Here is an 18,750-nt window from a genome sequence, read left to right on the forward strand (position 1 = left end):
ACACGGAATGTAATAGGAAACCCACCCTGTATGGTTTTCCGTAGGTGGAAAACATTGCTGCTGTGATTACGTCTGTGGGGCCTGGTAGGAATGGTCCAGTGTGCCGGAGGCATATGCTTGACGGCTTCTTCAAAAGGCTTGCTTCCCCTTTCATAGACCCATTCCCTCTCATGATTGCTGTGGGGCTTCCAAAACGCCTTCACCCTCTAGCTGTCTGAATATAAAATTATACGTAAAAGTTAAAGTCACATCAGAAGGAATAAATGATCATTGTAGCATTAGATTATGTTTCAGCGCTAACAGAGATGGAAGATCCGACAGGATCTTAACTATTCATCAGCTTTCTGACCAAAAGTAATCAAACTTCCATAAATACAAATAAAAATTACTTTAATACCCATCCGAGATGCCATTATTTCCTTTCTATTTCTGCAGAAAAGGAAAGATTCTTATAGTTATTTTAAGTGTTAACATTCGCTTCAAAGTATTACATTGTAGACCTAAGAGCCATAAAACACTAGAGTAATTTAAGCATTTTTCTGAAAGTGAATGTCCTGTGCAGTTCTTTTTCCTTTATTTCTAGTCTGCTTGCATTCTGCTCCTTTAAATTGTGCTTCAAAATATTATGCTGAAGGAGATTAATATTTCTTTATGTATAGCTAGTTTATATGATTAATTTAAATATGCAAAGTCTGACAATAAAACGTTCATTCCTAGTTATTTAATTGCTTGAAAGTGAATAACAATTATTAGAAACATTCAAAAATTGACATATAATTGCTCAAATAATATTAGCAAATTTTCAGCAGACCACCATTTTGTATTGTTCTGTCCTTTCTCTGGATGAAAAGGACTCTTTCATTCAGTAAGAAGCTTATTAATTTCAACACCCCCATTCTTCTGTTTAATTCTTGTGGACTATGACTGAATTTCCCCATCTAAGAACGCTGCTGGATGATGTGAAAATTTCCCCAAGCAAATAAGTTTAAAAATGGATTATTAATGAACTTGGATGGAAAAAAAAAGTTTAAATTTAATCTGAGATTCTGAAAGTTCCTTAATTCCTGACACAAAATTGATTTCTGTTCTCAGGTCATATGGAGGGATTGATTACACCTCATCTCTCCACACAAAATTCTCAGACTTATTTCTCCAAGATTAGGACTTCATAGTTCGATGGGTTCATTCTGTCCAATGAATGTGCAAGCAGGTAATAGTCAAGCAAAACAGTCCCCCGCTGAGCCTAGTGGAAACATTGCTAAGCATGCTACAGACAGAAGGCCACCTGAGTCACCCCATGGAGAGCAAGCGTCCCCTGGCCTGCCACTCCGCTCAGTCCATTAGAGATGGCTGAGCTCACTTTATTCTCATAGCAGTTCTTGGAGAGAAGTGCCATTTCCTCCACTTTGAAAATGGGGAAACTGAGGCCCACAGGGAATAGCAAATGACCAGAGTGAAAGAGTAAAGAGACAGCAAAGCAGGATCGCAACCTGGATGGTCTACCTCACGATGAGGCCTCTTGTTGCCAGGACACCAGCCAGCCAGCCAGCCACTAAAGCTCTGAAAAGGACACAGGGAACTGGGGTGTTCTTCAATGTCAAGTGTAAACGTTACACAGTTCAAATGGCCACGCACTGATGTATGACGTCAGGTATCAGATGAGGTGATGTACCCCACTGTTTTGGCTTCATATCTAGAAAGTTTATTCAAGTTATCGTCTGCTAAGGCAAGGATAGAATCATGTAGGTGTGAAATCTTGCTCTAAATGATGAATATAGGACCTATTGATGGAAACTCATTCCTAGAGTGTTTTCCCTGCACTCTAACCCTACTCTTTGAGAATACATAAAGATGTCGCACTTTTAAGCACACCCTTCCTTGTGTCCATGATAAAAATTCTGTTTTCTAAACTAATAGATTTTTTAAAAAGTTTATGACTAGTATGATATTTCCCAATACTTTTAAAGCATGTAAAATAGAGAAAACAGGTAGGTAAAATAAAATTTTCTCTTGGGAGTGTAAAAAAATCAATGCGTTTTTTAAAGAGATGGCTTGTGATGACGAGCATAATGCCTGGAGGAGACTGTCATAACTGTCCGTTAGCACTAACGGACATGGTGTTAGGACTTGTGTGCAAATCTGTTACTCAAGTTTGCTATAGATGGACCATTGGATATCCATAAAATATGATGGAAAATGAGGCTGTTGATGTTTTTTTTTATCAGGTCATTTATTGAACAAACATTTGTTAAACTGCTAAAATGTCCATTGCTAAATGGCTCTACATATCTTTTCGCTCTTGCTGAATTCTGTTTGATCGTGGCAGAGCACATGGCACTAAGTGACATGGACGTGTTACAAGTTTCTGCTCCAAACAGAGGCAGTGAGAAGCCAGTTTTGATAGGTTGAATCCAGAAGTAAAGGTTGAAGTTTGAACTAAACAGGAAGGCTCTCAAGTGGTGTGTCTAGAAATAGTTAATTACTGATCTCCAATTTTTTTCTCTATAGATTTAGGTGGTAGATGGTAATTACTTTTGAATTTTTTGAAACTCGTCTCAGACGGCATCATAAAAGACAAATACTTTGGAAATCTAAGCCTACAGCATGTTGTCTAGGCTGTAGATAGTACCACTTCTTTTTGACAAGAAAATGACTACAATGTCCCTAACACACTGCCTTTCTCACAAGCTCCCTTCCAGAGAATGTGTGGACCAATGGATGTCACTTTTGTGGAAATCATGATTTGAATTCATCCTGGTGTCTCTCCTACTTTACAGTCCCTAATAAAGGAGTTTCAGGTATAGCCTAGGACCCAAGAGAGCAGAAATCTGTTTCCTGTGTGCATTTCCTTGGTTCGCCACTGTTTGATGTTATTGTCTTTCTGATCCTTGCCACCAAAGTCACTGAGAATGTTACAAAGGGACAGAATGAAAATTGCATTTTCACACAACTGGTAATGGAGACAAAAAAGAACCACATCTTAAAAGCAAAGCAGAAATATTTTAGAATAAAGATCCCAAGGCCAAGAGAAATCCCATTTTCTCTGTTACAAAGCAGACCTATAATTTTACAAATAATGCAAGTGAAGGCGTCCTGGTTTTGTTTACATCTTTTTTGTTTTATAGTGTTTTATACTTACAGAATATTATATTTTATACTGTTTTATGTTATGTTGTTTTTATCCTGAAATAATTCATGCTTTTTTGAAGAATTAAGTAAATGTGAAAGCCTTTCCGGCTACAACGGCAAGCTATGCTTTTCAATGCTAATTCATCTTTCACCCAGTGATTCTTACTAGCCAGCTAAATTGTAACGCAACCTTGGGTAACAAAAATTGGACCCATAGAATATTTTACTTTGCCAATTAAGAGCTATTTAAGCATCTCTTTTTGATTCTAAGAAACACTGTTTTTTGTTGTTGTTTTTTTTGAAGTAGCATAACAATTTTCTACTAAGGAACATTTTTGAGTATTAACTAAATATTTCTAAGAGACATATTATGATATGCGTGTACAACCTGAAGTTAGAAAATCCGGGGTCGATAAATATCATGATGTCATTAGGAAGAAGTCCATCAGCAGGACTTAACAATAATCTCATCACTCAACACAGGATCATAGGGAGGACTCCCACTCTGTGAGGGAGAAACATACTACAGAGGCAGACGTCTGACCCAAATGGGGCCGTATTAAAGCATGATCCACTGTATGCATAAAATAATGGGTTTAGTTTCCGTTACGATGCAAAATTTGAGATCTGGACCATGAGCAAAAATGATGATGCTTACATTACTTGATTTAAGAATTACTGTAAAGATAGTACAATCAGAAAATATGGCATTGGTTAAAGAGTAGACACGTTGATGAATGGGACAGAAGAGAGGCTCCAGAGAACAATCTATACATATGTAACTGGTTTGGGACAAAGATACAGAGGCAATTCAATGAGAAAGGACCGTCTTTTTAACCAATGGCACTGGGCCATGTGGACATCTGCACGCAAAAACTAAAACAAAATAATAAAATAATCCAGATATATAGACCTAATAGCTTTCATTGTGTCAAATGCAAAAGTATAAAACATCTGGAAAACACAGGAGATAATCTATGTGACCTTGGATTTGTTGATGAGTTTTTAGTTACAAAACCAAAAGCACAACCCTGAAAAAGAAAAAGTGATAATTTGGATTTCACTGAAATTAAACTTCTGCTCTGCAAAAAAATACTGTGAAGAGATTAAAAAGGCCAGAGATAGGGAGGGAATATGTGCAAACGATGATAAAGGGCTTGTGTCCGGCATAAAAAAATACTCTTAGGTGAACAATAAGGAGAAAAAACAATTGAAAATGAGCAAACGATCTGAACAGACCTCTCATCAAAGAAGATATACAGATGACAAGTAAATGCATGAAAAGATGTTCAAAATCATTTGTCATTAGGGGACTGCAAATGAAAAGAACTAAGAGAATGAGTGTCATCCAATTATGGCACAGGTAGGAGTGACAGGGACCCTCATTCATTGCTGGTGGGGAGACAAAATGGTACAGCCGTTTGGAAGGCGGTTTGGCGGTTTGATATAATGCTCAGTATTTACACCATACGTCTCAGCCGTGGCATTCCTAAGGATTTACCTAAGTCATTCGAAAATTTATGCCCACACCACACTGACAGACAGATGTTTATGGAAGTTTTGTTTGCACTTAGGAAAACTGAAAACAACAGTGGTGCCCTTTAATGGGTGAATAGATAAACTGTGGCACATTCATGGAATGGAGGATTAGTGAGCAATGAGAAGGAACGGACTCAGCCTGAATATTACTAAGTGAAACAAGGGAGTTTCTAATGGCCAATAGTTTATGATTCCATTTATGTGTCCTTCTGGACAAGGCAAAACTATAGAAGGACACAGGTGAGCAGTCGCCAGGTTCCTGTGGGAGGAGGTGGAAGGCGGGACTTCCCAGGGCCATTTCGTTTGATACCCTCCTGACACATGAACAAAACTATGCATTTGTCAAGACGCACAGCAAAGCTACAGCCCAAAGAGTGAACAGTATGTATGCCAATTTCAACAATCCATTATGAGATGGGGGACCCCAGGACGGAATGCAGCCTGTGACAAGGGACTCTGACAATATTACAGATGTGTGACACATCACTGAAGGGGATGGGCAGAAATAAAGAGGGCAGTGAGCAGAGGTTGGAGCCGTAAGGCGAAGGGGAGAGCACGCGGGAACTGCACTTTCCCTGGAAAAGTGCTTTCCACAGCGGGGGTGCTATAGAAATTCTGAAATCACTGTGGATCTCCACTGACATTTCAAAGAAAAGTACACGGATGGCATATGGCCGGAGCCAGGTTTATCACTACTGAAGTGATGCTTTCCAGATGAGCACAAGGAGAAGTGTAGAATGATCCCTGTGTTTCAGGACTAGAGTTGGAGTTAGCACTGGTGAACTCATGTTTAGTTTACCAGAAATACAGACAGAGATTGTTGGAGGTCAGGCTGCCACTGCAGAACACCACAGACCGAGCGGCTTAAACTACAAACACTTGTTCTCACATACTGGGAGCTGGAAGGCTGCAATCAGGGTGCCAGCACAGCTGGGGTTTGGGGAGGCTCCTTCTGACTCGGGGGAAGCTGCCTTCTCTTGGGCCCTACCATGGCAGGGACAGGAGGAAGCTCTGGTCCTGTCACCCCTTTACAAGGGCACCCATCCCATCTTAGAAACTGCTGTGGAAAACCACGCAGCTGCTTTTTTCTCTATTGTACTGTTATTGCTGTGTGATATCATCTCTGACTGTCAGTGACACTGGAGGGGTAAAATCTCAGTATTTTACCCTGGTGTCAGGTTTTTTGTTTTTTACCTGAACATTTTAGTGGTGAGTTCAGATGTCTAGATACAAACACGTTATTCATTTTTGTTTTCTGACGTAAAAACAAACAACTGACCATTGCAAACTCAGATGCTATTGGCCCAGTTTGACAGGACTGTCCCCTCACCAGCGTCCCGAGGTGCAGATACCTAACTCTGCTGTAGCTTCTCCAGCTGGAGAGCAGTCCTGCCTGCCATCCAGGCCAACTATGCAAGGACCCACAAATTCATGTTTAACATGTCACCTTTTCCTAGTTAAGTTACATAGTGGGGAATCCGCACCCCTGCTCCCCGGCCTGGAATGTGTCGTCCAGCAAGGTGAGGGGAGGCTCACGGCAGTCTGCTGGCTGCGGTCTAATATCTACCAACACGTTTTTCATGTATTTCGCCCGGTGGTCTAGTCGCGTTCAGCAGGAATGTAAGTCCTGACCTGTGACTCTATCGGGATTGGAAGTGGCAGCCCACATAGCTTTCGGTCTTATTATTTTAAACGTAGGCAGGTATGTGAGACTGGAACAAGTAGTTAAGCACATAATCCAGGTCTTAAATCTGGGATATATAGGAGTCCTTCCCTATCCAGTGGCTGGGGCCCGTTGACTCCTGTAAAACACATTCACAGCCCAAACCCACATGGCTTGTTTCATGTAAAACCTGACTTTCTAGGGAAGGCCAAAGCCTGGCTCCTAAAACCACTTTTACAAGAACCTAGGCTGTTTTCCATCAAGAAAAAAAAAGGAATTATAAAAATCTAAGATATCGAAACATGTTTTTTGTTTTTTGTTTGTGATACATTAGATATTTACAAACAAAACTTCTTTGTTTTCTATGTACCCAAGTTTCTGACATTTGAACAAAGGCTCAAGTTAGCCAATACAATGGGGTATATAATTGGGTATATATGCAGTTATATGCAGGTCCCCCAAATAAACTGATTAGTAAAAGAATTAACTAATTTCATTGCATTACTACATTAGCTCCTGGAAGCCTTGATACATCAGTCTGTTTATATCTCAAGACAAACAAAAAAAAGAAAACGTAACTTACCAAAACTTATGGGATGCAACAAAAGAAGTCTTAAAAGGGAGGATTATAGTGATAAACACGTACATTGAAAAAATAAGAAACATCTCAAAAATACCAAACCCACTTTATCACCTCAAGGAATTAGAAAAATAAGGAAGAAAATAATAAAGATTAGGGCAGAAATAAATGAAATAGTGACCAGAAAAACAATAGAAAAAAACTGACAAAATTAGGAGTCATTTGTTTTTTTTAAAATAAAATCAGCCAACCCTTAGCTATACTAACCAAGGGAAAAAAAGAAAAAATACTCAAATTAAACCAGAAATTAAAGAGGCGATATTATAACTGATGCCACAAAAATACAAAAAAGATTATAATGCACTGTTGTTAATAATTATACACCAACAACTGGACAACCTAAAAGAAATGGAAAAATTCCTAGAAACATACAACCTACCAACACTGAACCATGATGAACTGGAAAGCCTGGACAGACCAATAACAAACCAGGAGACTGAATGGAAAAACCTCTTCACACAGGAGAGCCCAAACCAGACAATTCCATAGGAATTCTATCTACCAAATGTTTAAAGAATTAATGCCAACCCTTCTTAAACGCTTCTAAAAGGACAGAAAAGGGAATGCTTCCACACTCATCTGTAACACCATCATCACCCTGATACCAAAGCCAGACACAAACACCACAAGAAAACAAAAGCACAGGCCATAACCCCAATGAACACAGATGCAAACATCATCCTCAAAATGTTAGCAAATCGAGTTCAGCATGACCCTTCCAATAGGGAGGGTAGAAGGATCACACACCCCAATCAACTGGGTTTACTCCTGGATTGCAAGGATGGTTTGACACAGGCAAATCAATCAACATGATACACTTTAACAGACGGAAGGATAAAAATCACATTTTCATCTCAAAGGAGCAGAACAAGCATGTGACAAAAATTCAACACACTTTCATGTTTTTATACAGAACTCTTATTAATTGATTCCTTGTCTTTGAAGGAAGCGATTTGAATAGAGATGACACAATATTTTCTAACTATTTAGGAAATAGTACTCTTAACAGTTCATTTCTCCACAAGGATGGATGGCATATAGAGTTTATCTTTCACACAATATTATCATCGATTAAGTTTCTCAGGAAAATGTATCTTTCTCCAATGTTTCTTTTTAAAATGAAAGTTTTACTTTTCTGGTAATATTCTATGTTATACTCTAAACCTTGGGAAAATAAGGAGCAAAAACATACTTTTTTTCTTTTAAGTTTTAAATACATCTAGTGTTAAACTTCGGTGTGTTTATAGATCCTTGCTGTCACCGTGTCTCTCCCTCTCCCTGTCCCACATCAGATGCACACACATCCTCACAAACACTATACCGGGCAGTGAGCTCCAGAGAAACAACCCACAGAACACACATGCACATGTACTTCCCTTACACATGATGTTTAACATAAGGAGAATTGACTCACATGGTTCTGGAGGCTGAGAAGTGCCACTGTCTGCCGTCTTCCCAGGAGCTGGAGACACAGGACAGCCAGTGGTGTAATTTCAGTTTGAGTCTGAAGGCCTGAGAACCAGAAGCACCAACGAGGTGAGTTCCTGACAAGGGCAAGAGAAGACAGACAAGCAGTCAGGCAGAGAGAAAGAATTCCACCTTTTTTCATCTTTTGTTCTGTTTGGGTCCTCCGTGTGTTGGATGATGCCTACTTTCCCTGGGGAGGGGAATCTGCTTTACTTAGTCCACTTTCAAGGGCTCACCTCTTCTTGAAACACCCTCATAGACACACCCAAAAATGATGTTTAACCAGACTTTTGGGCATCTGTGGCCAGGTCAAGTTGACACACAACATTAACCATCACTAGTTCACCCCTAGGCAATTGGCAGCCATGCTCGTCTCTGACAGCCATCCTTAATGTCCCAATAAAGACCCTAACAGGTCCTAATCCTGCCTCACATGACACAGTTACGCTACATACACCTGAAGACACACCAGCCTCTTCACAGAAGAGGTCAAGTCCTTGGATGATGTGGCCTGATGTCCCATAACTTAAACACTGTGATACGAAGTCAGTGCATCTTATGCGGCATGATAATGGAGAAAGAGAAGAAAGGAAACGAAACACTTGCTTCCTACACACACGACGTGTGCATAACAAGACAAGATGCGGAGGCGCCTGACCAGGACAGACCCCTTCAAAGGGCTCTCTCGACAAGGCCCATCCCACTGGACCCCGGGGACCCCACTGAGACAGAAGGCCCCTGAGCTGTGGTCAGATTTGTTTGCTATCCTCTGGCACACAAACGTCTCACCAATAAGCCTAGAATGGTGCTACTCCTGGCTCTTTAGGTCCCAATCAATAAGGAGTTTAAATAAAAACATGCAAATCATGAAAACTAGTCTCATCACTTTGAATTCAAAGTTCATTATCATGGGGCAATTTTCATAATAAATGTAAACTATTTTCCATAGTGTTTACTTTTATCTGGTAAATAATGTCTTCCACTCATTCAATAAAATACTTTTACCTTTCTCTCCTCCCTATCTATACATCAGAAACAAACAAAAAATGTGTAATTGTTTCCCAGTTTTTCCCTTTTAGTGAAAGGATAATCACCTTAGAAATCTGAGTGCTAACACATTTCTCTAACAAACCTCTTTGCTGCGTATTAAATTAACCTCCATCTGGTTATCTAATACCTCCTTTGCATAAAAGCACTCTGCTTTCTTTTGGACCTGACTTTTAACCATAACTTGTGCGCTGCAAAAAAATCAGGTCCTACCTTTTTATCCCTTTCTTGTTTTTTGGTTTTTTGTTTTGTTTTTCTTTCCCCTCTGACATTATCGATCTAATGCCAATTTAATTCACCTATAGCTATACATGTCTTCATTATGTCACCCCAGTGCCCTCGCTAACTCGTTGTCTCTCTCTTCTTGGCAGTTTTGTCAGCTCTTGCCATTTGTGCTTCCAGCCAGGTAGCCAGAGCTGATCAATGTGGACAAGAGCAAGGACTTCTAAGAACGGCGGTGTTTTTGTCTCTAGCACCATTGCTGCGGGCGCTCTGACTGGTCAGCCGAGCGAACCCTGGCTGGAAGCCTGTGGTGGAATGGCTTCCACAGAGCCTGCTCTGCTCCGTCCCACGGTTTGTTTACATGCTCACCATTCTCTCGATGAGATTTATTCATCCGTGAAATGATGTGTGACTTTAACAAACAACACACACTTATGTCCTTCTTTTGTTTGACAGTATCAGTATCCTTGTTGTTGGAACACTTGGAAACTCAGAGTCCATGTGCTAAAAAGACTGTCTCTGTGAACACCTGCGCGTAATGAAGGGTAGGTTCTATACGTAGTTAGTGCTGCTAAACTCTGGACGCTGTCCAGAACTGGCCTCTCTGGTTCACAAAGAAATTTTTAAAAAATCATACGTGCTTGCTTACTACATAACTTGGTTTGGTAGATACTATTTTTTGTTACTACAAGGAATGGCAATGTCAAATTTTCATTGAAATACCTCTGTAACTGGGAACAAAAAAGCATTATCTTTATTGAGTACAGTGACCATTTCCTCCCCATTTTTCCAGTGCCACCTACATTCTCCTGTAGCACCATTGTGTGGTTATTTCTAAGGCTCACTATAAAAAATTGTAACAAACACCCACTGATTTATGGGTTGTTTTCTACTCCTGGAAAGAGATCCCTAATGATTTTAATGAACACACACGAGAAAGCGCACTTTCCTCTTTGTGCCTGAAGCACCATGCGTGGATCTTTCACTCTCCACGCGGCTCCAGTGCTGTGATCCAGTCTTGTGTCCTGCCATCCTTCTCCACAGGTAACAGTACTGCTAATAGCTAGACTGACAGTGCCACCTCCAGACACAGCTCAGCACCATGTGGCTCTCATTTGTGACAAGCCTACTGTGTTAGTCTGCTAGGGCGGCCACACAAAAAACCCTTAGACAATTTATTTCTCACAGTTGGAGGCTGCAATCTGCCATCAAGCTGCTGGCAGGGCTGGGTTCTCTTCCTGGCTTGCAGACGGCCACTTCCTGTGTCCTCACATGGCCATATGCAGAGAGAGGGCTCCGGTGTTTCTTCCTCTAAGGACACCAGTCCTTTCAGATCAGGGTCCCTCTGCTATGACCTCCTGTAACCTTAATTATTTCCTGAAATGTCACACGGTAGGGGGTGAGGTCTTCAATATATGAATTTGGGGGGAGACACGATTCAGTACTTAGAACCTGCCCTTCAACTGACATACGTGGTGCGTCTACGACCATATTATAGTACTCGTGTCGCAAACCTCAATTCACTTCTTAAAACTTCACCCCAGAAAGTCATATGTTCCCTTTTTATTGTAATACTGACACATAACTACTCTGAGATGAGTGGAAATCATGATGGAGCTGTAAAAGGTATTCAATGTCCAGGATATTATCATTTGAAGCAGTTACAAAGAATAGTTACTTATTTCCAGCTACTTGAATGCCTTGGCACTATTGAGAATCAGAGTCATTTATTTTTAATATGTTTTTGCTTTTGCAGTATGCTAGTATGACCAATTTAGAAGTCTAAAGATGTCAATACTTTTTATCACAGAGTTGTTTAAAAATGTATGAATAGGATACGAGGCCAGATGCATACACTTTGTGACCTCGACATGTGTTTCCCTACAGGAATTTTGGACAAAAACATTAGTTAAGAGCTCCCAGCACTGTGGCCAGTGGATTATCCTTATTCACGTTGATATTTTCCTTGCTGTATTCATGTCTGCTACCCCCACTTTGCTGACTGACTCATCTTATTTAACACAATGGTGTAGTGACTGTTTTCAATTCAGATTATGAATTTAAGGGGATGGGCTCCACTAACAAGCTCCATGAAATCTAAAAAGTTGTTTTATTTCTCTGATGTCATTTTCTTTGTCCTTAAAATAAGGGGATGATAGTAGATCACCTTCAGTGTTTTTTTTTTGTCCCCATCATTACTAGTATCTCATTCTATGTCTGGTCTCTGCTCAAGAATTTGGCCATCTGAAATCTTGCTTTACTGCATATGTGACTTCATTTCCTTTATCTTCCAAAGAGGAAACTTTTCCTCCCCAAGTAGAATCTATTTGTCCCTAATACTCTTTTATTTTGGTCTTGAGGCTTGTGTCAGTGCTGAAATAATATAATTGCCAAACTCAAATTCTTTATCCAATGTCACATTACTTAAAAAGAGAAAAATAAAAACAAAAACTGGAGTAATTAACCAGAGCACACCCACACTGAAACTAACTGAACATCAGGTAATTCGAACTGGAAACCTTCCACCAGAGAAAGACCCAGGCTCAGATGACTTTACCAGTAAATTCCATTGAACATTTAAGAAAGAATAATACCAGTCCCACGCATATCCTTCTATTAATACAAATATCAGGCCCACTCCTGAACCTAATTTGTGTGGCCAACAAAAGCTTAATAACTGGCAAAGACAATACAGGAGAAAAGGAAAATCACAGATTAGTCACCCTTAAAAGCACGGAGGCAAAATCTCTATACAATTTTTCAAATTCAATTGTGTCGAAGTATAGAAAGGTCAATTCACCATAAATGAGTGGGCTTATTCTAGGAATGCAAGGGGAGTTTCATATTTGAAAATCTATGACATTTACCTTTACCAGTAAAAAAGAAATTAAGTGAACATTTTAATGGATAAAGAACAAAGGTAATTCAACATCTATTTATTTTTTTAAACTTCTTAGCAAACTAGGGATAAAGAACATTTCCATAATATGATAAACTATATACGTGACAGAAAAAACCCTACTTCATGGTGAAATGACTTATCCTGAAATTGGGAATAAAACAAGGTTTTCCCTTCTTGAAACTTATATCCAACATTATAAAAGAATTCCTAGCTGGTGTGATAAGAAAAAAAGTGATATTTGAAAGGAAAAACAAAAGTCACCATCACCAAAGATAGATGTTAGTTATCAATTGCTGTGTAACATATCACATTAGAAACTGAACAACGATTTATATCTCTCACGGCCTCTGTTTGTTGGGAATTTTGAAAGCAACGTGTGCTGTCCAGTGAGGCTGCAGTCAGATATTAATTAGCTGGAACTACAGTCTGAAGGCCTGACAGGGTGTAGAAGCTCACTGACCACACTGACTTCAGGAGACTATTGGAAGGAGGTCCCCGTTTTTGAACAGGCAAATGTGTTTCAATAAAACTATAAATTTTTGAGTTGTCTATATTCATTTTCTCCTGCAATGTTTTTGTTGCTCTTCAGTTTTTCCTAAATATCTGAGTTTCTTACTGATATGCTATCTTTGCAGCCCAAAAAATTTTACCTTATATTTTTTTCTAAAATGTTCTCTAGTACAGTTTTGCTGGTAATGAATGCCCTCGGCTCTTGTTTGTCTGAATATGTCTTTAGTCTACCTTAAATTTTGAAGGAGGTTTTTGACTTTTAGGTTGACTTATTTTCTTTCAGTATTTTCAATATATTGTTTGATTATCTTGAATGTTTGTAGGATGTAGGAATCACTGAGTTTCTTGGATGTGTGGAAATATTGTTCATCAAATTCATAAAATGACAATGCTTTTACTGTAATAGCTTAAAGATATGTCTACTGGTGCGTGACACTGATGCTTGGAGAGAGGTGGCCTTCCAGAAGATCTTTGCATTCAGACTTCGCAGGCACGATGTCTGGAGCTTCTTTCTGTTTATCAGTGCTACACTTACTTCCATTATCTCTGCAAACGTTTTAAAAGGGCATGAAGGATTGTTATGCCATGCAAAACACTGCTGTGTGCGTGCTGGGCCAGTTCCACGCTGCCTTTTATATCTCACTCGCCTGTTCTACACGCAGTGACCTCCCGGTCTTTGGCAGGAGTCTCCTTGTTTGCCAGGCAGACTCGGTGTCTGCCCTAAGATCGCCTGCCACTCACATGTGAAAGGCCCGCCCCCCGCAGTCAGCGCCAAGACTTCATGCATCCACCACTTTATCTTAATTCTTTCTCTTACCATAAAAGCAAGAGGGGAACATATCTATTTGCATCCCAAGCAGAAGTGAAATTCTCTTTGCATTACTGAATTTGTTTTATTGTATTTTTTAATCATTTCCAAGATATTCATTTAATTATTTTTATAATTGCCAGATCTGTAAAATTTCAATTTTGTATTTTCATGGCTTGAATAATCTTGAGGTATCTTATTAATGCTAACAGAAAGAGTCATGTCTCCACCGTCTTTATTTTTTTCCTCGTTACTCTGTCATGATTCATCCTCCACATGAGTGAGATGATTTGATTGCACTGCATGCTTTACATGAAACGTTGTATTAATAATTGAAACTTGCTATGGCACTATTTGCATCCCAGTATCATTTTCCTTTCTTATGATAGGTACCTAGTTTAGAGACACCTGTTTTGCTTCATTACTTTAATTCAAAAATAAATTGAGATATTTAAACGTAGGCTTTTGACCCTGAAAAGTTATTGTATGTCCAGCTCACCTGTACTGCAAGGGACCCAGCTAACACCTTGGGTGTTTTGTCAGAGACGTTACCCCTTCCTAGACTGTAAATTCTAATTTGTATTAATCACGCCTGTCAAAAGCTCTGCTCAGGGTTCTCAAACACAGCTGTAAAAGTTGTCACCACCTCAGAGAACACTTACGTCTGAGAAGGGGTCTCAGCACGTGCCTGCCCCTCTCTCAGCTCTCATGGATCTTGGACCCCAATTCCACACTTTCCTTAGAACACATTTTCAAACCTAACTTTCAGCTTTATGAAATGTTTTCAGCATTCTGGTTGATCAAGACAATCCAATGTGCAAACACTGCACATAAGAATTATGTGTTAGAAATTATGAAAGTTTGGAAGACCGCCTTATCTAACTCCTCACCTGAGTTTGGGGAAAGCAGAGATGCCTTCTTGTCCATCCTGCTCTGCACGGGACAAAATTGCCTGGAAGAGAGAAAGGACCATTCATTGCTTTTGAATGATTTCATAAATAAATGAAAATGTTCATTTCACTTTTCACAAGAAAAGAATAATCATTCCAAGAGCAGGAACCCAAGATATACGGCAGCGGTTGGTGTTATTAAAAATGTCCATTTTTCTATCCTCTTTGATTCTTGTCTCACTCTCTTTTAATTAATTCTTTAGTAGTTTTCCACAATATGGCTTTGACAATTCTTATAATCTGTACTATAGAGACAAGTCTACTTTGAAATAAAATACTTGTGTAATTATATTTCTCCCAATTATAGCATCAAACTTGTAAAGGAAAGAGCATTTTCATTTATTGTAATGTTATATTATTGCTCACAATATTTTTATATATTCCATATATGACAAAATAAATGATAGAATTCAGTTTGCACATGGACATTTTTCCAATACCCTTGATTTTAAATGATAATACTTAATTTTTTTCTAACAAATGATAAACTGGGGCTGTAAGAGAGACCTTTAGGAATATATAAAGCCCAATTAATCTTTTTCTTAAGTATTGGGTATATCTATATGAGTTAACATTCTTTACTAAATCAAGCTGGGAATCTCAAAGAACAACAAAATGCTAAAAGTAGAAATGGATTGTCACATGAATACTTTTTAAAATTCATCCTTCACTCTTTTTATCATAAAATTATTCGTGAAAGAAGAAAACTTTGCAAAAGTATTTTTCAATTTTAACTTTCCAAGAACACAAAATATTTTGTGTAAAGAAACAAATATTTGCTTCTACAGTAATAAGAAAAAATACACACTTAGGGAGTTTCAAAGCAACCATGTCTATGCAAAGACTGTAGGATCTACAAAATAACTCAGCATTTAAATTCCAACACAAATACTTGGGAACACAATTACCTGTGAAGTTAATACCTTGATAACTCTAAAAGACTCCATGCAAATTATCAACCAATAGACCCAACTTTTACCCTAGAACCATCTCATGTTAGTTACTTGAATATTTAGTTCAACGACTAACTTGAGTCACCAAATTTGCCTTCTCTACTGTATTTTTCTAAAATGTTCAAAAATTTTCCCCCAACTTAAAAAATAAACTATGTGAATTCTGGTTTATAGTCAAGCAGGTAAGAAGCTTAGATGTTGTGAATCCATCCTAACTAATAAAAAGCTGAAAAACCGACTACGAGGTGTGATCAAACAATATGGTAAATGTTTAAATTAGAAAAAAATTATTACAGTGAAAGACACATTGCCATTAATCCCCCTCAAAATACTCCCCCTTGCTTTGAACACACTTATCCCATCGTTCTTGCCACTTTCTGAAGCAGTTCTGGAAGTCCTCTTTCGTGAGTGTCTTTAGTTGCACTGTCGAGGGTGCCTCCATGTTCTGAATCATTTTGACTTTGGGGAAGAGCCAGAAGTCACACAGTGCCAGATCTGGTGAATAAGGTGGATGAGGACATATGTTTTTATTTGACAGAAATTTCCGTACCAGAATCGATGTGTGACACGGAGCATTGTCATGATGGAGGATGAAGTAGACACTCACAAAAGAGGACTTCCAGAACTGCTTCAGAAAGTGGCAAGAACGATGGGATAAATGTGTTTGAAGAAAGAGGCATTATTTTGAGGGGGATTAATGGCAATGTGTCTTTTACTATTTTATATATATATATATATATATATATATATATATATATATATATATATATATATTTATTATTTATTAAATGTTTATTAAATTTAAACATTCACCATATTGTTTGATCACACCTTTTACTCTTCTTAGATCCTTCAGAGAAGTGAGGTCCCAGGGAAAACCACTGTCTCAGAACTTGGGGGACAGACAGGTGGCTACAGAGTCACAAACAACCAGAGTGGCAACGTTTGCAGTGAGCAGTGTGAGTGGAGAAAGTCTACTGCAATGTGGGGTTCAGTGAGGACAGGTCTGAGTTCAAACCTCCTCGGCACCCAGTCATGGGGGAGATTTACTTCCAGGAGCCTGGCCAGGTGCTCAGTAACCACCAGAGCCAAGGCCCCTACTTCCTTCCGCACAGGGAAGGAAAGGAGCCATTTTGAAATGTGCTGGAGCCTTCCATGGTTCTAACCAGGGCTGCCCTCCGGAGAACAGTCTGAGCAGAGCTGGACCCATCTGGGGCCGGTGACACCCAACTGCAGCTGGCTGTAACATTCCATGTGGGGAGGAAAGACCAGCTCCACACCCCCACCCACCCACCCTGTCCCAGGAAGGGGGCACTTGAGAGGCCCTGGTAAAGCTCACAGTTCAGGGGGAGAGTTCCCCAAAGGCTAAGATCATCCTAGGACCACAGGAGGGTTCCCCATTCCTCTCCATCACTGTGGCCTCTTTATGACACTGCCTTTCCCCCAAGTCACCAAACACACCTCTCACCAGGAAGTCACAAGATGAAAAACTCAGCTGAAGAGACTGAACCGCGGGAGAACAGACATGGCAGGGCGCTGGGATTATTTATGGGACCAGGGATTCTACCAAATCTGATCAATATGCTAAAAGCTCTGATGGGAAAGCAGGCAACGCGCTGGAACACCTGGGTAATGGACGCGGAGACGGAAATTCTCAGAGGGAAGAGAAAAGGAACACCAGTCTGGTCTATGGTCCCATATACAAGAGCTGGGATGCCAACAGCTCAGGGACTGACACACCAACAGCTCTTCTGGGATCCCCAGGAGAGAAAAGGAAACAGGGAACCGCTGCCCCCAAGATTGGGGGGACCACCAGAGGGGCACAGAGAGGAACTCACCAGATCAGACTCGTGCACAAAGCACCCCTGGACCCAGGGCTGCCAGAAAAACCAGACCTCAACTTGAGGAATTTGCTGGAAGTCCAAGTCGTAGGGGCCCCCTAGTTTTGGAGATTAACCACCATGAGCTTGACCAGTAAATAGCAGAGAAAAATCCCCTTAGCACCCCACAGGGACAGGGGGCAAGGGCGCATCTTCAAACAGCTCAGAGCACCCTGTTCTCAAGGCGGCCTGAGCTCCGGAGAAACCAACCTGAGCCCGGCCTACTGGGTTTGTATCAGAGCCTGACTCACCTGGGGGAGGAAATACCCAGGCCCAGCAAGTCCCACCCACCTCCTCCCACCTGAGCGAGGAAGGAAGAAATTAGAAACAGGTGTGAGGCTCACCGCCCAGAGACACAGGCTCACTGAGACTGAGTCCTTGTCAGGGGACTAGAGGGTTCCCTGCCCTGTGTCACCACCGTGTCCTTGGAGCCTATCCCAGCTGTCCTGGTCACCGGGTCACCGTGTCTGCTACCAACTTGTAATCTAAGGGGTGAATCAGTTATTCTTTCAATTATACCAAGAATTACACCTGTTTTTATTCTCAAAACTCACATGGTATCTCTACTCATCACTGAAATGCCAGGCAAAGGCATAGATTGGAAGTGTCTGACCAGCATTAAATATTAAATAGAGTCCATATGTGTGAATATAAAACAACTTTTCATTTCACGTTCACTAGAGAATAATACAGTATTTAGTTATTGGTTGAATTTACATAAAGTATAAATTTTAAAGGAAGGAAACCTCTTCCCTGCCACTGAGACTGCAGACATGAGGCCGCCGGGGGCCGGTGCAGCCTGTTGGCCGATGGAGACTGAGGAGATGTCAGGCAGGCTCCCAGGGGGGTGGGGGGGGCCCCGACACTCAGCACACAGCAGGCCACGTGCTGCTTCCACAGCTTCTGCCCAGCCTCTCACACGCAGACCGTGCGCCTGTGACTACAGGCTGCCATCACTTGTCATTCTTTCTGTAGCATACAACACCCTGCGGCACCCACTATTGTCCAGTACTGCCGAGTCCCTGCTCTGACTTTTGTAT

The sequence above is a fragment of the Rhinolophus ferrumequinum genome, chromosome 18, assembly GCF_004115265.2.
Source record: "Rhinolophus ferrumequinum isolate MPI-CBG mRhiFer1 chromosome 18, mRhiFer1_v1.p, whole genome shotgun sequence".
NCBI classification, from domain to species: domain Eukaryota; kingdom Metazoa; phylum Chordata; class Mammalia; order Chiroptera; family Rhinolophidae; genus Rhinolophus; species Rhinolophus ferrumequinum.